The sequence below is a fragment of the Ctenocephalides felis genome, unplaced genomic scaffold, assembly GCF_003426905.1.
Source record: "Ctenocephalides felis isolate EL2017-DRISC unplaced genomic scaffold, ASM342690v1 CF-g0.4_SCAFFOLD_01886, whole genome shotgun sequence".
Taxonomy (NCBI): domain Eukaryota; kingdom Metazoa; phylum Arthropoda; class Insecta; order Siphonaptera; family Pulicidae; genus Ctenocephalides; species Ctenocephalides felis.
The window spans coordinates 10837784-10853623 of record NW_020538040.1 but is presented as its reverse complement, the minus strand read 5'-3'; positions in this window follow the sequence as shown (position 1 = coordinate 10853623).

Below are 15840 nucleotides of genomic sequence, written 5' to 3'. Positions count from 1 at the left end.
ATCTCTGTTTGAAATTCAAATATGTGAATAAAGAAATAAATGGCATCTATTCTGATGAATTGGAGATGTTTTATACATGGTTCCGTATCAATATAGTGCTGAATCTATGAGCTTTTACTTGAAGTAGCAATATTGGAAGGAAGTTTGTGTTTCCTTTCTTATTTTGAACACCATTAAGGAGAGTCCTATGAGCTGTTTAGTCCAATCATTATAAGTTCACCTCGGAATTCGAGAGACCCAGCTGTAAGTCTGTAAATACTCTGTAAATACAACCTCAAGGTTGTCTTAAAACTATATGTAGGTTTTGAGACAACTTTTAGGGTGTCAATATACAAGTATTTACAGACTTACAGCTGGGTATCTCGAAACCCGAAATTCTAACCTAATTATTAAATTTACTTAAATGACTGGACTTGTGATAATACTTCCTAACTTCATCAAATTTTGGAAGGAACGCAATAGTTGGACTACCTATAATTAATATATATCTATAAATAAATGTGTAGTACTGTCCTAAGGCAGATCCATGAGCTGAGTTAGACTCGAACTCGATTCAGGAAAGAACAGTGTCAGAGATTTCCCAAAGCCATCTCACATCGCTGTGAGATGGGCTGTTTTCAATTCTAAACATATTTTTAATCTATGTTTTCAAGTTAAAATGAACATTGCTACTGCACGATATCAGGTTGTCGAAAGCAGTAGCTTTCGAGCTCGCGACTCCGCCAACAAACCTTAACGATAAAATTCGACACACACCTTAGTTTGATTTTAATTTAATTTTATTATATCATATTTTAATTTTAAATTGACATAGTATTTTACTCAAAAACTTCATATTTTTGGGTGAAATTGTAGTAGAAAAAATATATAAACCCAAAAACATTTGTGATAATTTTACTATTTGTACTCTTTTTCTTGGAATCTATTCAACTTATTGAATGTTTAATAAAAATTGTGTTTAATAAAAAAAAAGTTTAAAGAAATATATCAATATATAATGAATCAAATAAAATATATTATATATAAATATAAAATAAATGAGATCATATAATTTTTTATTTTAAAAACTTATCAAAATGCTAGATTACGATATTTAATTCATTTATCATTTTTTTGCGGTTTATTTAATTCTTCAAAGCAATAGATTTTGTTTAATTTCAAAACATGTAAATTTTAATAACATAGTTTTTATCCACAAATGACTTCATTTCACGAGATTATTTGATTTATTTGTCCATATTCGTTTTACAAACGTGTCACAACAATTTTAACAAATATTCAATCAATATTTTTTATCATTTTTTGTTGAAGTTGCGATTCACAAATTCCTCCATGTCTAGACTATAATTATTACAATTATTCTGAAGCGGTTTGTATATTTCCTGTAATTCATTTCGTAAAAAAAACTATTGACTATGTTTATAAACATTATAAAATATTTAATAGTTTTTATAGTAGAACTCTTATTGTTCGTTAATGAAAACTCTTTACTTGGTGTGAGTGGCATCTTGGCTTGAGATGAGTTGCATGGCCTTTCAGTCATGTACAAATAATTGGCATAATCATAAATTATATAATTTTTGAGTATTTTTGAGTTGATATAGAGCATTATAGTGTAAACATATTGTAGGTTATTTAATTTGAACAAGTTTACCAAATATATTATTTTGGACACTAATTTACACGATTTTATCGAATGATATCTTTCGAATAGTTTTTGAACTTTCAAAATCGGTTGGTTTTTTGCTACAAACCTGGACGAGAATTTTTGCATAATTCTGCTAATTCTGAAAAGAAATTGGCTTGGCCTATCGTCTTGCAAAACTATAAAAGCGGGTCCATATCGAGTTTCATGAAATGGCGTTTGAATTTTTAATATCGGTCCAGCCGTTTTTGAAGGATTGATGAAAAAAATTTAAATATTGGTTCCCATACGTACAAACATATGTCCACAAATCCAAGATTCACCACAAGGAGTAAATTTTTACCATGGAGCATCGTACAAATCTAGTAGGCAATCAATTTAAACAAAATATACATTAGACATCAAGTATGCATTAAACAAAAAGTAATAGTACTTGAAAAAATATTTTTTAATATCGCGCAAAATTTTACTTTCAACGGGTTTTAAAAGTTTTACATTTTTTAATATAAAGTAATAAATTTTATATATATTTTTAACAAAACGTTCTCTGGTTAACTTTTATCAAGTTATATATTGTAAATACAAATTTTAAGAAATTTATAAATAATAAGTGAATATGTAAAGTGGAGATGATCTACCATGTTTGGGTATGGTGATATTCGTCTTGAAGTGTTACTATAAGTGAGTATTTATAATTTATTAATAATTTATTCCAAATTCTGAATCTATGCGGCTAATAGCTCTGTAGCCTTGCCCATTGTCTTAACTATTCTAAACTAATTTTTATCTAATTTACCAAACATTTGTTACTATAACAAACTACTAACTGGCTGCATCATTGTCCGAGTTATCTTGCCTGGATTAAATAGATGATTGATAGATGCCATTATCGATTTTTAGGCTTTAAAGATAGAGTTCTGATAATGCAAAATATCATTTCAACTATATTCAATGGTACTTTATTGAATTTTCTTACAGTTACACATTTATTTACAGATAATCTGTACGTTTTTTCGACTTTCAAATGGATGGTTGTCTGATTCAAGTCAAACTGCGGCCAAGTCCAAAAGAGTTACCAGCAGCAAGTTGCGCCAAACCAGGGTGGAGATACCATCCAAATTTTGTGACTAGTTCCCAATTTGACTGGGAGATTGCGCTGGAGAGCGAGAGCAAGTGAACCTGGTGTCGGTCTTTGTATATTAATTTTATGATTTGTCCTTAGAATAAATTTCACGTTTATGTCCTCTAACACTGCTCTACAGTGCATTGAGGAATACCGCTATATGTCTTTCGTACTGCTTTTCCAAGTAGGATAACCAGGCGATTGACATGGGCGGAATTTGTCAATGCATTGCAGGGCAGTGTTTCAGGACAATGTGAGATTTATGACAGGGATAAGTTATGAAGTTAGTATATCGGGGATTGAACCTAGGTTCACTTGCTCTACTTCCAGCTGGTGCTAACTCCCGGTCAATTGTGAATTAGTTTGTATGCATAACATCTGTACAATGGCGCCTTCTGCAATTTACATCTTCGTGTCAAACCCTGCCAGACCTTAATATCGCAGATTCTGGGACAACCCTCATGTGCCATCCCCTTAAGAATTTAAATGTCTGTCGCACTAGTATTACGCTATGGAAGCTTTACGAGGTCTTTCGCAAGAACTACCACTTCTTAAGAAGTATGAAGACTTCTTCTTGAAGTTTGAGACTTGAATTAAAATATGTATGATATTCTACTGAGTTATCAAGTTTCTACGTTAAACTCTAGATTTTTTTATTATTAGACGAGGCATTTCATCCAGTCGTTGTGCATAATTTTCCCAATATAACTTCCTTACGAGGATCCCCGAAGACGGACGGATTTTTCAACCTCTCAAAGCAGTCATCAAGAAGCAAACATTAAACTTATACATTGAATCATTCATTCTTTTTTATAAATAAACCTCCAATCAAACCAGTGTAATGTATCATTTCTGTTCTACAAATTAAGTTCTCAATTATCTATTCACGCTTTTGGCACAACACAGTGAATAATACACTATTTTTACAGAACATTTCATTTGTGTAAAGAATGAATTTTAATGTTCACAACTGATTCAATATTTTATTGACTTATCTCTAACATGCAAACGACATAACTATAAACTTGGAAAATTTTTACAGTAATACTATATTCTAAACAACTAACAATATTCAAAAAAGTAAAATTACTACATTTAGTATCAGATACTTTTTTGCACAAAGTCAAGTTTTATGTCTAAGATATAAAGATACCCAAAATCACAAGAAGTGAAAACGTAGAATTATTCAATCCACATTCCTTATAGCCGAATTAAGAAATTGTAAGATAAAAAATCTTGCTTATACGAAAATAGGGCTGTAAGTTTTCTTTTGCAAAACTTTCACAACTAAAATATTAATTTTTGTTCATTCGATTTTGCAGTAAAGTAAAAGACCAACATATGTAAATACAGACTGATTTAAAAATGATACTTATGTCGATATTGAAATTAAATTAACTTAATTAGGCAGGTATAAGGATTGTAAAATCATTATTAGAAAATATTGGAAAAAATTAAATATTGCAAGTTATGAGTTGCAAAAATTGCTGATTAGCTTCAGGCAAAATATCGGCACTGCCATTTCTTCTTCGTAATTAATTGTTGGATATTAGTTCAATTCAAATATATTTCATTACATAAATGAGGTATATTTACATAAGATATTAAACAACTCTAATATTTGTTTTTATTGCGATAAATAAAATTAATTGAAATAACATGTACAGGTAAGAAAAAAAAACGATAGTAGTTAGTAATTGATGGATTCGTTTTCGACGATATTAATGAAATTTTAAATAATGTGATAAAAGTTCGTAGTCTTAATGAACATCTTAAAATATTGTAGACCTAAGAAAAGTGATTTAATTATCAAAATGTAAGATATACAACGTAAATGCAATAAGCGCGTGTTCAATTTTCGTTGAATGATTCATAACATTGAAATTATTCATCGAAAATAACTAGTATGTTTGATGAATTTATATAAAATTTAATTAAGATCAATTGCTTTTAACATTATAAAGTCATACATCCACGCAAAACAGTTATAAATCATCCTTGTACTAAGTCTATTTTTTCTGTTTGCACATATTGGGAAGGTCATGCAACTTGCCTTGAGGCAAAGTGCCACTTACACCTGGCTTATTTATATACGTACTCAAATCTTTCTGAAACAGACGTAAATACAAACAGATGAGTAAAAAAACATTTGTATGTATTTTCCATACATCATTAAAATACTAAACAAAAATTCTCGTCATTTACATCGTCACCTGTAGTAATAACTGTACAAAATTCCTCGCAACTATAAATATTTAGACGTTTTAATTCAGCGTCTAATGAAAAAAATCTTTTCTCTTCCAATTCGAATTAATTATAAGAAAACAATGAATTTTTTTCCGCCTCTTTTGTTTGAAAATCAAAAGAATGATGACTGATGATGATGCTTGGCGTTCGGCGTAGACAATGTTGTGAATAATTGTCTTGTACGCTTATTAATCACTCAAAAAGCCATTTGGAATTTTCGAGATTTTTTTTTCATTTCATTTGTTGCTTTTTTTATTCTAAATGTGAATATTATGAGCGTTGAAAATGTGTGAATGAACTTGTAGAAGACGAAACAAGCGCCGGAATAAATTTTGTATGAGATGTAATAGGTTCTGGATAAATAAGCCCATAATAAGAATAAGAATTATATCAGATGCAAATTTGATGGGTGTCAAAAATGTGCTAAAAACTTGCCCAGTGGGATAATGCAACCTACAAAGTAATCTAAATCCAATTTTGACATAAATAGTTAAAACTAACAGTTGTGTCATTTTGATTTTAAATAAGTTTCCCGAAATTCCCGATATGTGCAAGTAATTGGCTTAATATTGTGAGTCATTTACAAGTGTACGCTATTTTATCTTACAACTTTTTTGAAAATAACTCATAATTTTAGATTTTGTCGTCTTGTAATTTAGGGTCCCTCGTTTCTTTTATGAAAATAGTCATATTGTTAGACATAAGACTAGTCATTGATTTTGCAAGAAGTTCAACGTATTGAATAATGGGTCTGTTAATATGTTGCCTACTTATTTTGTTTGTTTGAGATACTTTGACATTGGACAAAGTGTGAAATTTTAGCAAATGATTATTATAAGCAAGCAATTGCAAAGCAAATAGACCTATCAATGGTCCACAACAAATTTTAAGTCATTTTTATAGTAAATAAGAAAAAGCATGGGAAAAATGAGTTTATACCAAATAAAATATTTTTTTTATTGTTTTGCTTAATATTTGAATTTTGTATATACTATCTGCAATAAAATTACTAAATCAATAATAAAAACATATACAGTGAAATTTAAGGAGCTTCTCTTGTCAAAAACCACTTGACATATCACTTATTATTGATGCGAAGCTAATTTCGCAAAATTTGTGCATATTATATAAAATTTAATACAAATGAACTATAATTCCTTTAATTAAAAATATATTTAAATCTTTAAAATTTAAAATATAAAACTTTAATGCGTAAAACCATTTTTAAGTAAACATTTTCATGATATAAAAAATATTTGTTTTAAATTGAGTTACGATTTTGTTTAAAAAAAACGCCTTCTAGATTTTAAGCATGTACTATCACTAGAGGTTTGTGGATCAAGTAATCTGAAAACAAAAACGCTACTAGTATTCATGATATTATTTTCATACCAAAATTTTGCGTGAAAAATATTTTTTTATAAAAAGTTTTTAAAATTATTTTTTAAAATTCAAACCTTTTCTATAATTATTTTTCTATAACTTTCTAATAAGTAGGGAAGTTTTGAACTGTGGGCATTACGAAAATAGAACAATATATTTTTTGAAAAAATAAAATATGACATTTGGAAATGTCACTTGAGAAGATTGCAGTAAATTTATGAGATGTAAGTATTCATTTTTTTATCTTCAAATAATTTATACAGCATTTAAACCAATTGTCGAAAATATCGAAAATATATGGAAAATTTGTTCGAATTGAATAACTTGCATAATTCACTCACAAACTAGTGGTGCATGGCATCGTGCCTTAAGGCAAATTGCTTTTGATAAATTTTTTATTTTTTTTTTCAAAAATTTGAAAGTTTTTTAAAAGTTCGCATATTTTGATGAAAAATCTTTGAAAAATTTAGAAATTTTTGAAAATATACCGTTTTTAAAAAGTTTCGAAATATTCTCAAATTTTTGTAAAGAATTGTTTTTTTTTAAATTTTGATATTTTTCGAAATTTAACAAAACTAATAAATTTTTTGTAAAACCATTTTTTGTTCACACAAGCAAAAGCTTATTTTATGAATTAATCTAATCGGCTCCGTTCTCGCAAAAACTAACATAACATGTTTGGCACTTTTTGCCCCGTATCTCCAAAATGGCTAGACCTGCCTTTGCCAAAATCTAATCACCACGTCTCCTTTTCAGTAGAAATCGAATGTTTGTTGAATTATTTAAATCGGTTAATCCGTGTTCGCGAAATCGTTGACGAAAATTTGTACACACACACACACACACACACATCCATTCTAAGGTATGCCAGAATTTTCAAAAACTTCTGAAACGTACAGATATATAAGAATTATCATTTTCGATTTTTTTGCATTACTATAACTTTACATTAAAAACATTTTACTTGTTTAGACAAAATGAACAACTAATAAAATTCTTGTAAAGACAGGTCCAGCGTCTCCGAAGATCCAAGAAAAAAAATGCCATTTGGCGTTCAAAAATGAACATTAGACATATGTACATCGTATTATCAGATATTTTATAAAGATTATAATAATAAGTCTATTTATATGGGTTCCGTACCAATGTTTACACGTTAGACGACTACGCGGCGCTTATGCGCTTTGATATTTCGACTCCAAATCAGCTATGCAGCGCGATTGCTTTAGAAAAATGTTCAAAATAAATCGAAATACAATAAAAAAATTAAAATATAAAAAAAATCTAATTTTTCAAGAAAGTCAATTTTTCAAAAATTTCAAAATTTCTTAAAAATCCATTTTTTTTCAAAGTTTTGCAGATTTTTTTTTTAATTTCAAATATTTAGTTTTTGGTATGAAAAGTTCCAGCAACTTGCCTTAAGGCACAATATCATGCACCACTAGTAATTGATTAATTCGGTTATATACACATGTCGGAAACTTCATGCAACTTTCCTTAACACAAACTTCCACTTACACCTAGTTGACAATTATTTCAGCATAAGGCACTCCTCTCCATCCGCATATCTCTCGCCCACGCACCGAGTTGGCAGTTGGCAGTCAAAACCATTGACAACAGTTTTTGATTCTCCTGATCAGTTATTGTGATGTATTCAGTTACCTTGCAGCTGATTTGTGACGAAAGATAAAAAATGATTGTGATCGCGATTGTGCGATTGTGACTTTTCGATGAATGGGTCTGTCAAAACAATCAGGAGATCTTCACGCCAACAGAAGATGGAAGATGGAAGATCTCTTGGTGAATGTTATGGATGGTGAGTCAGTGCAGAGACAGTAGTCGGTGGAACAATTGGACGAGGTGGAGGACTTCTCAACATTTGGTAAGTTGACTAAAATTGATATATATATATATATATATATATATATATACATATATATATATACATACACACATATTAGGGTGATCCTTAATATGGATGTTGTCGAATTTCCTTGCTCTTAATCTTAAGGGCCCAAATCCTTAAATATGTATATTTTCGAATTGTTTTGCTCCCAGGGGTTCAAATGCTTCAAAATTGATAAAGAAAAACTCTCTGAAAGTTTTAGCCCTTAATATTAACTTTCAGAAAGTCCGCACTCCAATTAAAGTTTCTTGGTTCTTCTTCCTAAGTAAATACTTTTTTTTATAAAACATATCAAATTTTTCTTGCAAATTTTTTATTTATAATTAAAATTAGCAAATACAATTTTATGCTCTTAATTTTGATTTACTTGTCGCTAAGTTATAAAATTCTAAAAAACAAATGGATTTTTACCCATGTTATTTCCATAAGAAGCTTTGGTTGGTATCTTAAATTTAATATTAAGAGTTAAAACTTTCAGAGAATTGTTTTTTATCAATTTGGAAGCATTTGAGCTCCTGGAAGCAGAGAGAATCGAAAATATCTTTATTAACAACCACCCTAAAATATATATTAATTAGGTATAAGAGGCATAAAGAACTTTCCTTGAATGTGTAAAAATCGACATATTTTTTGAAACCGATATATAAACTTATGAGTAAGTAAGTAAGTAAACAATTGCAGACAATTGCAATTTTGTTCAAATTTGCCTAATTGATTAATAATTTTAACAAATAGATTAAATATTATACATTGATTAAGAAAAACCAAAGTAATGTCTAATACTACATACGCACTTGGTGTATTTTCTAAACCCGCGGTCCATTCTCTCAACTTTAATATAATTTTATAATTTTGGGTTTTTTTTTTCAAATAATCTTTACCAAAGTTTCATTAAAATCGCCGATTCAGATAATCTTGAACAAAGTTTCACTAAAATCGCAAAAACTATAATTAACAATCAATTACAAAAATAATCAGCAATATTCCTAACTTGTTTTTCAAACAGTTTTTGTATTCTCTAAATCGGTTCAGAACTTTTTTAATAAATTAATACGAATCAAATGTTCTTTAAAGTATTCAAATCAGTCATTCCATACTGTCGAAAATGTCGTGAAATTTAAAATTAGAAATCTTGGTACGGAACCCGAAAAAAATTACACAAAATGTGTACACAATATTAAAATCTCTATAAAATATCTGATAATTTGATGTATTATATGATTTGATTATTATATGTCCAATGAACATTTTTGACCGCCTTTTTGAACTTATTTTATTGAGAGTCTATAACCGCTAGACCTGCCTTCCCAACAATTCAATCATTTGTTCAGCTTGTGAATACAAGTAAAATGTTTTTCGAATTTTTAAAATCGGACGCTCCGTTCTATTAAAAACTGTTACCGTTTTTGGCACTTTTTGTCCCGTATCTTCGGAACGGCTAGACCTGCCTCCGCCAAAAAGTAATCAGCACGTCTCCTTATCAGTACGAATCGAATGTTTTTGAATTATTTAAATCGGTTGATCGGTTGATCGGTGTTCCCGAAATCGTCGACGTAAATCTGTACCCGCGCGCGCACACACACACATACACACATACACACACGCACACACACATACATCCACTTTTTCTAAGGTATGCCAAAATATTCAGAAACCTTTAAAACGTAAAGATATATAAAAATTCATTTTCGATTTTTTTGCGATTACTATAACTTACTCTACGGGAAGTTAAAAAGGGTGAAGCGTACTGCCTTGTGTGGATAACCAGATGCCACTTTTTGCTATAAAGTATTGAAAAAAATTATGTTACCGATTGGAAATAAGCTTATTTTAGGCACTGCGGTGCAAAATGGCAATGGAAAATCTCCCATACTGTTCTTCCCTTAATCGAGTTTGAATTCAACTTAGCTCAGGGACCTGCCTTAAGGCAGTACTACCCATTATTAATAAACAAGAGATTGTAAATGGTAATTTCTTTTATAGCTTTTGTCCACAGTATGTGTATTTCACTTTATTTTTTACCTTTCAATTTAAAAGCACTGTTCTCTGACAATCCCAAAATAAAAAGTCAGTCATTTGTCAAAATATTGTTGCATTGTCAAAGAAATTAGCATACGTCGTTTGGCTACTGTCAGCCGGTCAGGTGTTCAACAATAAAGTAACATTATACCACGAGCTAAAGATCCATATTTAAGATTATTTATGAAGTCTGTGTGGTTTATTTGTTTGTCTCCAGAAGTATTGTCAATTTCGGTACTAAAAAATTCACTTAATTGATATTTATAGTAGTAGAAGGAAAATTAGACTAATTTCGGCGAGTGGTCTCAGGAAACATGTTTTCCTAATTTGGGTTGACCCTATTTTCTTCAATTTAGTGACATATTTCAATTTTCAGAAGTTTACGTTCGTTGATTTTATGTTTTCTCGATCTCGATCTTTTACATTACTTCATCATTAACTTCCTGAAGAAAAAGTTATTTTTTTGCCAGAAAATCCGATTTTTCAATTTTATGTTTTCTCTACAGTTAAAGTAGTTATGAATTGTATGACCCTAAATTTGGAAGAAGTATGTAGGTGTCCATGTGAGCCGATTTTTGACGTGTCATTGATGTTTTGGCAAAAACAACTGAACTGATTTTGAATATTAAAAGCCATTCGATAAACTCGATAAGCACTAAAAAGAAGTAAAATTTTCACCAGAAATAGATTTTTCAATAATACGTTTTCTCAAGGTTGAAGTAATTGTGAATTGTTTGACCCCAAATTGGAAGAAGTATGTAGGTGTCCATGTGAGCCGATTTTTGACGTGTCATTGATGTTTTTGGCAAAAACAACTGAACTGATTTTGAATATTAAAAGCCATTCGATAAAACTCGATAAGCACTAAAAAAGAAGTAAATTTTTTTCACCAGAAAATAAGATTTTTCAATAATACGTTTTCTCAAAGGTTGAGGTGATTGTGAATTGTTTGACCACAACTATGGAATATATATCTGTGTATGAAGCAAATTGCTGGAGCCAGAAATTACATTACATTATGTATTAGAAAAAACTTCAACTTTTGAAAACTTTGAAAAAATGAGATTTTTGAAAATGGAGTTTTTTTAGAATTATTTTTATGAAAAATTTCAATTTTCTTTTTTATTTTAAAAATTTTACAAAAATTTTGAACTTTTCAACTTTTGTTAATCAACACGCCTCCTTAGCAACAGGAATTGATTGTTTTTTGAATCTGTGAAGTGCCATTGACATTTAGTCATATATCATGTTATCAGAAAACAAAAAAGCATCTAAAGTTTAATAATTTTGTACCAAAATTTTATGTGGAAAATATATTTTCATGTTGAAATATTTTCTTTATTTTAAATATATTTTAAAAATTCAAACCTTTACTATAATTATTTTTGTACAACATTTTATAAAGTATGCAATCATTTAAATTGCGGGGCACAAAAATTTTGACATTTTTGGATAAAATAAAACATGACAGTGGAAATTTTGTTTGACAACTTTACTATGTGAGTATTTGTTTTTTTTATTTAGTATTTATTCTGAAAAATTAATACGGCTTATGCACTATACAACTGTAGCTCAACTTGGCCTATGTCTCACTATTTTATATAAATTTTGGGCGTACTTTTGACAAACAATTATTACTAGGTAGCTACATCATTATCTGAGCTCTTGCCTAAAAAAAATAAAGTATTGATAGATGCCATTTCCAATTTGTCTGAAGTTCAAGCAAAGTTCTTAACATGCACATCAATTCAACATTCAAAGCTATATTATAGGATTTGCTTACAGTCACACATTTATTTACAGTTACACAGACTGGACGACAAACAATTATTACTAGGTAGCTACATCATTATCTGAGCTCTTGCCTAAAAAAAATAAAGTATTGATAGATGCCATTTCCAATTTGTCTGAAGTTCAAGCAAAGTTCTTAACATGCACATCAATTCAACATTCAAAGCTATATTATAGGATTTGCTTACAGTCACACATTTATTTACAGTTACACAGACTGGACGCTTTTTCGATTTCGAAATGGAAGTTTGCCCAAATCAAGTCCAATCGAAGCCAAGTCCAAAACGGTCAACAGCAGTTGCCCAGCGGTCACAGCAAGTGGTTACATTGCCAACAATATACTATCAAATCAAGTCTAATTGCAACCAAGCCCAAAATGGTCAACAGCAGTTGCTCAGCTGTCACAGCAAGTTGCATTGTTACATTGTCAACAATAAACTATCAACTCGAAGTCCAATCGCAGCCAAGTCGGAAACTCTCAACAGCAGTTGCCCAGCTGTCACAGCAAGTTGTTACATCCTTCTTAATAAAGTATCAAATCGAGTCTAATTGCATCCAAGCCCAAAATGGTCAATAGCTGTTGCCCAGCTGCCATAGTTACATCATCAATAATAAACCACCAATCAAGTCCAAATCAGCAGAAAAGATGCGCTGGACGGAGGGAATCGGAGACCCAGGTTTCGATCTTAATGTCACCATTAGATGATTTGTTCCTACAAACGAATTTAAGTTGAAGTGCCAAACACCCTGCACTTGAGAAAATGCTCTACCCGAATATTATGGCTGTAATCCATCCATACGGGACATCATTTTGTGCAAATGCGAAACCGGTGATTCAGGTTAATGCAAATTCGATTGTAGGGACAAATCATCAAATCGCGTTATTATTAAAACCTGACTCAGTTGCTCTCCTCTAGCAGTTGCGACATCAGAATAAAATATTTAAAATACTAACAGGGGATTTGGAATTATGTTCGATAACGAAATGAAACCCAATTGTGAGGTTTGTATAAGATTTAAATAATCTAAATATTTTAAATAGCAAAAATCAGTTGGAAGTCGTGCTAATTAGTTCAGGCAAAGATAAGCCAGGCCCCGTTTCTGAATCGAATGGAAAATGCCCAAGGCAAGTCCAATCGCAGCCAAGTCGAAAACGGTCAACAGCAGTTGCCCAGCTGCCATAGCAAATAGTTATATCATCAATAATAAACCCCAATCAAGTCAAGTCCAAATCAGAGAGAATGCGCAGGACGGAGGAATCGGAGACCCAGGTTTCGATCTTAATGTCACCATTAGATGATTTGTTCTACTACAAACGAATTTAAGTTGAAGTCCCAAACACCCTGCACTTGAGAAAATGCTCTACCCGAATATTATGGCTGTAAACCATACGGGACATCATTTTTGCAAATGCGAAACCGGTGATTCAGGTTAATGCAAATTCGATTGTAGGGACAAATCATCAAATCGCGTTTATTATTGAAACCTGACTCAGTTGCTCTCCCATCCAGCAGTTGCGACATCAGAATAAAATATTTAAAATACTAACAGGCGGATTTGGAATTATGTTCGATAACGAAATGAAACCCAATTTGTGAGGTTGTATAAGATTTAAATAATCTAAATCATTTTAAATAGCAAAAATCAGTTGGAAGTCGTGCTAATTAGTTTCAGGCAAAGATAAGCCAGGCCCCGTTTCTGAAATAGTATAGTAATAGTATTTTTTTTAAGTTTAATTTTCAGAGATACACCTACTTGTCCATTATAATCTTCTTCTGTTTGCTTCCTTTTGCGAAACTTAAACGCGTTTTTTCTCCAAACTGTCTTTTTCAATAAATGTCCACGATTCTTGAATTTTACTGAACGGATTCAACAGAAAATTTCGAGAATCTTTTTTATAGATTTCTCTCTGACATATAGAAGCCTCATCCCCAAATTTATATATTTCCTATTTTTTAAAAAATATGTTTTTTCTCATTCGAATTACAAGGAGGAAAATTGCAATCGTGGACACGGTTACACCTACACGGTAATTGTTTGTGACCCAACACTTAAACAACTGCTAATTTCAAAATTATTAACTTTGTTTATTTTAATTTTTTCTGTATCTCATAACGCTGTTGAATGAGTTTGTATAAGATTTAAATAATCTAAATCATTTTAAATAGCAAAAATCAGTTGGAAGTCGTGCTAATTAGTTTCAGGCAAAGATAAGCCAGGCCCCGTTTCTGAAATAGTATAGTAATAGTATTTTTTTAAAGTTTAATTTTCGAGATACACCTACTTGTCCATTATAATCTTCTTCTGTTTGCTTCCTTTTGCGAAACTTTAAACGCGTTTTTCTCCCAAACTGTCTTTTTCAATAAAATGTCCACGATTTCTTGAATTTTACTGAACGGATTCAACAGAAAATTTCGGAGAATCTTTTTTATAGATTTCTCTCTGACATATAGAAGCCTCATCCCCAAATTTATATATTTCCTATTTTTTAAAATATATGTTTTTTCTTTCATATCGAATTACAAGGAAAATTGCAATCGTGGACACGGTTACACCTACACGGTAATTGTTTGTGACCCAACACTTAAACAACTGCTAATTTTCAAAATTATTAACTTTGTTTATTTTAATTTTTTTCTGTATTCTCATAACGCTTTTGAATGAGTTATAATCAAATCCAAGTAAAAAAAATGTATTGCCTAATAAATGATTTAAAATTCATGGCTTTCACTAGAATACCCCTTTGAGAAACAAGTCGAGAATACCAATATTTTTCAAAACTTATATTAAAACCAAATTCACAAATTATTTTAATGAATTAAATTCATAATTTCAAGAAGTATCGCATATGCATATCATTATCTATTTTCCCGACAGAGATTGAATTACCACCGAAGTCCAGTTCTGAAGAGAAGCCACGAAGAGTGAAGAATATATATAAGATGATGAGAAGATGGAAAGATGAGAATATGAAAATATAGAAGAAGCACAGCAAGATCTTCTCAGAAATAACATCAAAATTATTCGCGGCATAATTACAAGGCCGCGGCGGCAAAACGCACGAAGCCAAACCACCACGTAGGACGAGGACGAGGAACAGGTTGGTAGAAGGTAGATGATGATCCTGAATTTTCAACGATGGATGTTGATTCCTGATTATTTTAAAATTTGTGTTTTTTTAATGCTCTTTCAAAAATTTAAATCATTCTGGTTATCTATTATATAAAAATAAGTCGGGTTTTCCTTCCTGACGATACAACTTCAGAACGCACAAACCGATTTCGACAATTTTGCATTTTGCCGTGAGGTTTACAGCCAAGAAAATTGAAGAAAGATTTGAACAGAAGAGCAGAAAACACTTTTTTTTCACATACAGCGTCATCTTTGATACTTAGCATGCGCTACAAACTAATATTTTTTGTTTGACTGCTACTCATTTTTTGACAGCTACTCATTGTTCTCTGCTCAGTTAATTTTATGTGAAACCGTCATTGTGTTCACTGTAAAATTGTGCAAAAAAGAACATACAAAATAGTTTATTCGTTTCCTAACATTTCAATTGAAAACCATCAAATAAAACACGTGTATTGTGCAAATTTTTATTCAATTTAAACAGCAGACAATTTTTTTTCTTATGTTTTAATCACCAAACGAATGTTACTTAAAATGAAACCATCTGGTGGTGAAACGGAGTTCGCCCGGTTTGCTAGTTTTGGAATAAAAATG